Genomic DNA, 10,319 nt, shown 5'->3' with positions numbered 1-10,319 from the left:
GTCTCTATTTTATCGGAATTGCTTGTAAGTTGCTATTAAGAAGTATTTCTCAACAATCTCTTTTTTATTAGCTGTTTGTGCCCATTATAATTTTCTAGTTGCGAGTTTGTTATGGCTGTAATATAAATAGAGTTCTAAAAATGTCTTACTTGAAGAGTTGCAGGGCTGCCTCTGCCATTTAGTCACAGATAAAAGCAGGCAGAAAGGGTTTTCTCTGTAATGGGCCTATTTTATATTTAATAGAACTGTCATATAAACTTACACTAACATTTAAGATGGAGTTTCTAGGCTATAAAATAAACACCATTTCTAATATCACTGTTTGTTAAAATGAACATGCAAAATTTAGGCTGGATTGTCATGAAATTTAGAAAGTATAAAAGGGAGCAGAAATGTGTGTGTCTCTCTCTGGTTCTAGAAATGACCAAAAAGAGTTATGTGCATTTTCTGTTCTTTTTAGCTGCATCCTTTTCTTCATCTGGTGAGGTCAACGCAAGAACATCTGTTGACCTGCATATCATCATTTGCAACTAGCATCCCGCTTGCTTGGATCCTACCAAATCTGTTTGGCTTAGCAAATGTATAATGTATATAGAGGCTTTATTGTTATGGTTAAATAAACCAAGGCTAAAATCAGATTTATTTTTTTTCCCCTCCAGGATCCATCAGAGATGGGGTGTTCTGTAAGAATGAGGGATGTGAGTATATTCTGGATGAAAGGTTCTTTCAAGAATTTAGAATCTCATCATGTATTTTGAAATTAACGGAGCACTGTGTTAAGGAAAGCATCATCTTGGCACAGACCACTAACAGTTAGAGCATGGGAATGTAACATTTCGACAACAATATTTAGTCCTAGACAGTATCACTTAAGAGCACAAATAGAAGACAGCATGTTTGAATAAACATTACCCCCAAATCCCATCCTTTTTCCTGATTTTCCTGTATTCTTGGCAGGGTTATATATGGTGGCATTCAGTCCTTCATGTTTCCATCTCCATTAGTTGTTTTTCTGTAGTGGCCCTCAGTTCCAAGCTCTAGAGGAAAATATTACTACAATGTCTCCCTTGATCAGAAATCTGGTAAAATAGTAGAATATTACTATTGGAAAGTTTTAATATTGGAAAGTTTTTCCCAATTTTCTCATTTTTATATCGTCAGTAAAATAGTAAAATATTACTACACTGTCTCCCTTGATCAGAACTCTGGTAATGCTGTTGATAATGTTCCTAGTGAATTTGTCCTAACACTCTAAGGAAGAGAAAAGTAATGCCACTCTTTGTTGTTGTTTAGTCCCTAAGTCATATCTGACTTTTCATGACCCCATGGACCATAGCACACCAGGCCTCCCTGTCCTCCATTGCCTCGGAGTTTGCTCTGATTCATCTTCATTGCGACAATATGATGATCTAATCATCTCATCCTTCTCCTTCTGCCTTCAATCTTTCCCATCAGGATCTTTTCCGATGACCATTCGGGGTTGATTTCCTTAATGCCATTCTTTAGCTGAATGTTATAGCCACTGGAGTGTTGCAGCAGACTCGCACCAACTCATGAGAATTAAATTTTATGAAATTTGCAAGCCATTCAACATCAGAGGTAAGCCTTGATGCCCAGCAGACTAATCAGATGTTCTGCAGCTAGCAGCATGTCACAGCATGGCAATGGAGCCAGCAGAATCAGTTCTTAAACAGTTAGCAGCCCAGCACTACATGCTGCTGAACAGTTAGTAAACAAGCAAAAGGTTCTATGGGCTTTTAGAGCATGAGCTAACTTGGAGATACGGACATACGAAGGATCCCCGACCTCCGCGCCTTCCGTCGAGCTCTGAAGACCCTATTATTTCAGCAAGCCGGTCTGATGGGATAAATGATTTTAAATTGGGTTTTAAAAGTGGTTTAAAATGGTTTTAATTGGAAGTTTTAATTTTGGCCAAAGATTGAATTGTTTTAATATGTTTTTTAAATTTTGTCTTGTATGTTGTTTTATCATGGCTGTTCACAGCCCTGAGTCCTTCGGGAGAAGGGCGGTATACAAATATAATAAAAACTAAAAAACTAAAAAACTAAACTAAACAATTATTTGGGTACATTTGAAGAAGAGTGCAAACTTATAAAGTATTTTAATTCTGAAAAGCTGAGCTGGCCTAAAAGGCAGGTTTTATGACTTTCATTGTAGTGTATTTAAAGTGAAGAGTGACAAAGGAGATTGAGGATGGCAAAAAAGTATGAAGTAGGTAAAACACTAATGGATACTAATGAAGAAGGAGAGTTACTTGGCTTCTATTTTGGCTCCGTGTTCTCTGAGAAACAAATACATGTTTTCCTAGGCTACTGTAAAGAGCTGGTTGAAAGTACTGCAGCAGCAGTAGAACTTTTGGGCAGGACTCCACTTCAATCTTGCTAGAAACACATATAGGACAAGATATATCTACTGGTTTTGGATGAAGTCTATTCTCCGGACCCGATTAGACTGCACACTCAAAAGGCCAGATAATTGTGGAACAAATGTTTCCATCTTCAGCAATATAGAACCCAGGGGTGAAATCCAGAAGGTTCTGACAGGTTCTGGAGAACCAGTAGCAGAAATTTTGAGCAGTTTGGAGAACTGGCAAATACCACCTCTGGCTGGCCCCAGAGTGGGATGGGAATGGAGATTTTGCAATATCCTTCCCCCAGGAATGGGGAGGGAATGGGGATTTTGCAATATCCTTCCCCTGGAGTAGGGTAGGAATGGATTTTGCAGTATTCTTCCCCTGGCGTGGGGTGGGAATGGAGATTTTGCAGTATCCTTCCCCTGCCATGCCCACCAAGCCACACCCACCAAGCCACACCCCACCCAGCAAGCCACACCCCCAGAACCGGTATTAAAAAATTGGATTTCACCACCGATAGAACCCCCTGTAGAATATGTTTATAACTGCATCCTGGGGTTTGTAGTATATTTGATATTTCATCTATTTAAATACATGGTTGTGCTTGAAAAATAATCTTTAAAAATAATCTTCAGAATCAAGAGCTATTATATGTCTTTTTCCTACATCCCCTCATTCCCTGCTTTCAGCCATCTTCTCCATCTTAAAGGATGGGACTTGACTGTTTTGTTTTGATGGTTGTAATGGCTTTCATTATCCTTCAGCCAGGCCACTACAACCCAGTGTGCAACTTGTGTACTCCACAACAGCATTGCATGAGATGAGGTACCAGTTGCAAATAAAAATTACAGAGAAGATACATCATACATACTTGGCTGCCAAGACAGGAGCAGAATCTATGCCCATAACCAAACACGCTATATAATTATATTTTAAAAATTTCAAAAATTAAAAAAATACTTTGCAGAGGGCTATGCTGTGGAATTCCACACAAGGGACTTCTATGCTAACAGCAATCCTGACTTCAAGTATCATTCATTGCATTAATACATCCATTTTGGGTGTGGAAGGCACAAATGTAACTCTAAAGCAAATATGGGTTTACAAACAAAATCTTAACAATACGAAGGTACAATTACACATTTTAGAAACTTAAAGCCTTTTATCAGATGGTAAATTGATTTAATTTTTTTAAGTAGTAGGCATTATTGAAGATACTCTTGGGGTTATTCTATCTTTTCTCTCTTAACCTTGTTATTCTAATTCATGTATCACCTAGCTAGACATTTTCCTTTTCTCAGCTATGATATCATAGAGCATTAATTATTGGAAATTGCAAAGCCCAAATGCAATAGAGGCATTACCTTTGGAGTTAGCATTGGGGTGGACTGTCCTTAATGGAAATATAGAAATTATGCTGCTTTTCAGCATTGGCTATTGCCAATGCTGAAAAGCAACAGTTCCAGGTCTTCAAGTAAGAGTTTTCTCAGTCCTGCTTAAAGACACTAAAGCAGTGATTCTCAGCCTTAGCAACTTGAAAATGTGTGGATTTCAACTCCCAGAATTCCCCAGTTAGGCTGCCTGCCAAAGTTGAGAAACACTGCACTAGAGGCTGAATGAGAGATGTTTTGCAAAGATAGCTTTAATGAGCTAGCCCTCCCATCATATAAAGAATGGATCATCAATATTGGCTTATATTGATATTGGATCATCAACATAATCTTTGGGTTCAATTGCACTTGGTCCTCACCCTGTGTCATAGCAAAATTCCCTCCCCCGCCCCCTTCATTTCCATAGCTGGTGACGTTCAAGATTTCTGTCATTTCTTTGGAACTGCCAAAATGAATGAGGACATCTGCCATGATGACAACAAGATCCTCCTCTTGGCTACATCGCTAGAAATGATTGACCTTTGAAGGAAAAAGTATATATAAGATCCCAACTTGTGAATGAGAAATGTTGCATTTGTCTGGCTAGCCTAGTTAATAATTTAACAATGAAATCAGAGCCTGGAATGTAAAAGAAGGACACACATGTAGACTGATGATGCCTGGATGGATGTAAAGGACAAAAGAATTATTAGTTATATTATATAGAATATCATGGTCCCTCAAGGGGATGGTGGGGGGGGGGAGAGATGGTAGATGATTGCAATAGAGATAGATGATAGATAGATAGATAGATAGATAGATAGATAGATAGATAGATAGATAGATAAGAATGATGATGATGATGATGAACATAGATGATTATAGAGATGAGAGATAGATGAGAGAGATGAGAGAGATGATGATGATGATGATGAAGAAGTAGATAGATGAGAGATTATAGAGATGAGACATAGATGAGAAATAGATGAGAGAGATGAGAGCAAGAGATGATACAGATGATAGATAGATAGATAGATAGATAGATAGATAGATAGATAGATAGATAGAGAATGAAATACAGTTTTTATATTATTGATAATGTGAATGAACAAGCAGAGAACCAGCCATGTCTTTTCTTACCAAGAAGAAGGATCCAACATGGTAGGGATTTCCCCCCCTCCCATCTATGACATTTTTATTAAGGTTATGTATATGACCATTCATTTTCATTCGGCTGGTGCTAATTGCTGTCTCTTGCTTTTGGCTACTGTGTACAGGGAACATATGCTCTTCCCGACATTGCCATGCCTGTGGGTGCTCTGGGTTGCTCTGCTGTCTAGCGATGAGATCCTCCTGCTGCTGCTGCTGCTGCTGCTGTTATAGAAGGCTAGTCATACAACAGCTGGGAATATTCGGCTGCTTCCAAAAGCTTATCTCCTTAATAGCAACCACATCTTGGAACAAATGAGCAGCAGGAGGAAAACTTTCCTGTGATCCTTGAATATTTCTATAATCTTCCAATAGACGGGTGGTGTGTTTAGCATAGGTACTTCCTGTTCAGAAGATGTGATTATTGGACAAAAGCAGCAGCAAGCTGAAAAGAAATGCAGGGACCAATCTGAAGTTTCTTACAGTGACTTTTCCCTACTCTCGTGCAAACAGGTTGCACTGAGGTTATAGCTCCCAGTGTGGCCATTGCTAAGAATGTTGTGAATTATAGGTAGTCCTTGACTTGCGGCCATAATTGAGCCTGGGTATCACAGTCCTAAATCCTACTGGTCATTAAACATGTCACCATGTGACCGAACGAATTTTGCATTTTTCTGTGGTGATTGTTAAGTGAACGAACCTGTTGTCCACAATGGGTGTCTTTTTTTGCCAGAAGCTAGAAGTAGTTTCCAGAAAAAAAAAAATGTTGCAAATCACTGGGACACTGCAAATGGCCATAAATGCAGGCCGGTTACCAAGTACCCAAATGAAATCACATGACCATGAGGGGGTGGCCCAAGTTGTAAGTATCTTTCTTGGGGTCTTTCATAACTTTGAATGGTTACCAAGCAACTGTTACCAAGTAAATTAAGGACTACCTATATAATCCTAATCATCCAGTGGTGGGTTGCTACCGGTTCTCCCCAGTTTGCAGTAGTGGAAATTTTGAGTAGTTCGGAGAACTGGTAAATACCACCTCTGCCTGGCCCTGGCCCCAATCTATTCGCTGCCTCCCAACTCCCAGCTGATCGGCTAGAAGGAAAAAATCAGGGCTCACTTGACAAAGAATAGAAAGAAAAAAAACAAGACACCGTCGCTTTAAATTGAGAAGCCTCCCAACTGATCGCTTCTTAGCCAGGAGATCGCTTGGTAAAGAAGAAGGGGGGGAAAAAAAGACGCAGTTGTTTTAAATTGACAAGCCAAGAAGCAGCTGCTGGAAGGAAATTTTTGCTTGCAGAAGCGAAGTGACATTCAGCAGTTCGTTTCTGGGTCAGCTGACAAACATATTGGATAAGAGGAGGGATTCTTATATGGTTCTATGTTTTTGAAGTTTTGGAGTTTGTGCAACATGGGCTTTGTGTTTCTAAAAAGGTTTGGGCGATTTCCATTGTGAAATATCCTGTCTTGAATGAGTTTTCTGCCTGCTTGTAAATGGAGCAGAACTTCCAGCTTCCACTTTCTATTATCTCTAAGCACCAGTAGCTGTTTTCTTCTTACAAAGTTTCCTTTATGCAGCTGGCAGGAATGTGGAATGAGTATCAGGCAGGTTCCTTCGTAGCAGCTTGATTTTTCCTTGCTTTTCTTATGAGTAATATTTTACTTGGGGAAATGAAGAGGGGGGAGTTTTATTCCTTCCCAGAGCAGGTTAGTCAGGTGGGGAGGGAATGGGGATTTTGAAGTAACCTTCCCCTGGAGTGGGGAGGGAATGGGGCAGGGTTGAAATGCTCCCGGTTCGGACCAGATCGCCGGATCCAATGGCGATGGAGGCGGGTGGTTCGGAGAACTGGTAGCAAAAATCCCTGCCCCCGCCCCATTGCCCAGCTGAGCCGTGCAATCATCAGAGGCTTTTTTTTTTTATTATTTTTAAAAGCATTTTTTCTACAACCTCTTTGGCCAAAAAAATGCTTTTAAAAGTAAAAAAAAAAGCCTCTGATGATCATGCAGCTCAGCTGGGATCATCAGAGGCTTTTAAAAGCATTTTTTCTACAACCTCTTTGGCTGAAGAGGTTATAGAAAAAATGTTTTTAAAAGGAAAAAAAGCCTCTGCCAATCAGGCAAGTCAGCTGGGATCATCAGAGGCTTTAAAAGCATTTTTTTACAACCTCTTCAGCCGAAGAGGTTATAGAAAAAATGGTTTTAAAAGTTAAAAAAAAAAAGTTGACCATGGCCACTCAGTCATATTACCCCCCCCCCCACCAAGCTACGCCCACAGAACCGGTAGTAACAAATTTTACATTTCACCACTGGAATGGGGATTTTGCAGTAACCTTCCCCTATTACCCCACGCCCACCAAGCCACACCCACAGAACCAGTAGTAAAAAAATTTGAAATCCACCACTGCATAACTCCATCTTAATATGTTATTCCTGGTATGTGATGTTTTGTATACATACAGAGAAAGAAGCATTCTTGTAATCTTTGACTTTTAGGATTGCTGTCAAACATCAGCCATAATACTAATGACTGTTTTGAACAATAGGCAGGTTGTATTACACAAATGGCTATTTTATATGTGAAATTGTGACTGAAATATTTCTGTACCTATATTGGTTCACACTGTCAGGAAGTTTCTCCTTAGTTTTAGGTTGCTTCTCTCTTTGTTCAGTTTCCATCCGTTGCTTCTTATTTTGCCTTCTGGTGCTTTGGAAAATACATTGCCCCCCCCTTCTTTCTGGCAGCTCCTTAAAAGCCTGTTGCCTATCACACTCTTGGGCAAAGCATGTGTGCCATTTCCTCCTTTCAGTGGTCCATGAAAGTGCATCTATAGTATGTAAATAATAAAGTTGAAAAAAGGTGAACAACATTTTTACAGAACTATAGATACGTTGAGGCTGGGTGTGACAAGGAATGGCTGGGAGGGGAGGGGCCAGGCGAGGGGAGGGGCCAGCGAGAGTCTAGTTGGCTGTTACATGAAACATGCATACTACATTTCTAGGAATATTTGCTAGCTAAGAAATCTGGTAGTTTTCTAGCTAGGTTTTCTACTCTATACTGATTGATCCTCATCAATTAAACTAGGAAAACATGATAGGTGAAGAAAGTAACACATGAGCACAACTGGTTTTCTTATAGGTAATAATATAGGCCATTCCTTGCTAGCAGGATCCCCCCCACTCCTTCATATACTTTTGAAATATATTAAAACAAGAAAATGCATTCTTTTTTGTTGATTTTAGAATGAGATTAGATCATCCGTGAAACATCTCAGATTAACAGAGATTGCTCCAGCTGCCATGATTCAACCTTTAAATACCTTTGGTCTGGGTCAGGGGTGGGCAATTCTGGCTCTTTTACAACCTTCAACTCCCAGAATTCTGGGTGATTGAGACTTCATTGACATATTGCAAGCCATTTTGGGGGGAAACCCTGAAGTTGGTGTGGCAAGAGTTGGTACAACTCTCTGCCTAACTAATTTTGCTCTGACTGATGAAGTTACTTGGATGAGCAACGAAATATCTCAGATTAACAAAAGTTGGTCCAATTGCCACGATTCAACCTTTAGACATCTGTATCAACGATTTCAAATGGGATTTTAAAAAATTGTAATGACTGATATAACAGGCACAAGAGCAAGTCCTTCTAGTGATTTAATTGCAACAATCCAAATTATGCAGGATATGCATCTGCCAGGGTATGTCAACTGGCATGTTTTTGTTTTAATTTGCGCAGATAAATTTTGTGTGTAGCTTTGGCCCAGATTTGATAGGAGAATACGTACGGAAGATACAGAGAGAGTCCAAAGCTCTGCCATTCGTTATATTACCCTACACTCATTTCCTTCAACCTAATATCCTCCAGGTGTTTGGGGAAACGAACTGTAACTCAAAGCCATTCCAGCCATTTAGTGCCTGCCTGATGTGTTAACAAAGGCTGTCTCTGCATTCATTCATGCCAAATTTTACCAGATGAAGAAAAGTGGACATGGAAATGTCCCTCCCTCCCTGTGTGTGTGTGTGTGTATATATATGTAATTCCTAACTTTAAAATGTGTCTTACAATTCTCTCTTAACGTGCTTCTTTCCTTTCTTCTATTGGAAAGACATTCGGCCAGTGTCCAGTATCTTTTCAACAGTGCTCTTGCAGACAGTCATTTATCAGGTGTATGCCACATGGCAGAGTGATGTTTAGAAATTCCATTTGCCATGTGTTATTCATGATCCCTGCACATTTCCTTCATTTGTCAGGGGATTTAGATCTCAGCTGTGTTTAGTTTTGGGGGCTTGAGAACAAGTCAGCCCATAGGCAGACACCTAATGATATAATTTTGAGCAGTGCCAAAGGTTTGATTGCCTTCTATCAACTTTCATGCAGGCAGCTCCTTTGAATACAGTAATGGATGACAATATCAGAACGATCAATCTCGGACCAACTTCAAGATTTATTGAAACACACTATTCTTAAGCTTCTTGCTCATAGGTATTTGGCACCATGTCAGAAATCCAGTGGGGAGGGGCTGTTCATTTATCCCACACTAGCAAAAAAAATAAACCCAAATCCCTTATGTGCCTGTTGATATGTTATGAAATAGATTCAGAAGGGCAAGGAACAGCAAGTATTAGCAGCTGGCAATTGAGAAATGAAACTTCTAAAAAAAAAATTGAAAAAACCACACTCACCTTCACTTTCTTTTCATCTTGTACTATGCTGTGCTAAGCAAGTTGCAATGTATTCTTTTGTAAAGTACTACCTTGGATTTAATAAACAGGCTTGAGGTTTAGGTCCTTATTGCTAACTTGTTGAAGAAAAGAGGGTGGTGTCATAGCTCAGAGGAAGAGTAGATATTTTTCATGCGATACCTCAGGCTTGACAAAGTCAGTCCTAGGACAGCCAAAGCGATGCTCTGACTCAATACAATGCAACTTAATATATTAACACAGACAGTGTTATTTACTCTGAAAGGAGAAGTAACTCTAGCCTAGCAATGCAGTAAGTTTTTTAAACATGGGAGGTGGAGTGTTGGGTGCCTTTCCAATGCTAATTCCTACCATGTCTAGCCAACTTGGTCAATGGTGAGAGATTGTCCAGTACTATCTGGAAAGCTATGCTTTGGACTTCTTTGCAAAAAGCAATGTTACAACAGGCTCCCTCTGGACATTGTTGAAAATAAGATGATGTCAACATGGAATATTAAAAATAAGAGGGAGTAGGCTGCTGATCCTTGGCAGTTAACCTCAGATATTACATGTTGATGTTGGGCTTTTGCAGATTCTAGATCGGAAGCCAGGCCGTATCTGAAAACATCATTCAGTTCCCAATAATGTCTTCATATTTTTTTAGAAAGTACCGTGCAACCTCCTCATTTAGACTGTAGACTATAAACAGACTCATGGTTTAAATTATTTTGTATTATATAATTAAAGATATC

The sequence above is a fragment of the Pituophis catenifer genome, unplaced genomic scaffold (genome assembly GCF_029215685.1).
Source record: "Pituophis catenifer annectens isolate HBS135680 unplaced genomic scaffold, rPitCat1.0.hap2 SCAF_1, whole genome shotgun sequence".
Taxonomy (NCBI): domain Eukaryota; kingdom Metazoa; phylum Chordata; class Lepidosauria; order Squamata; family Colubridae; genus Pituophis; species Pituophis catenifer.
Note: the sequence above shows the minus strand (reverse complement) of the source record.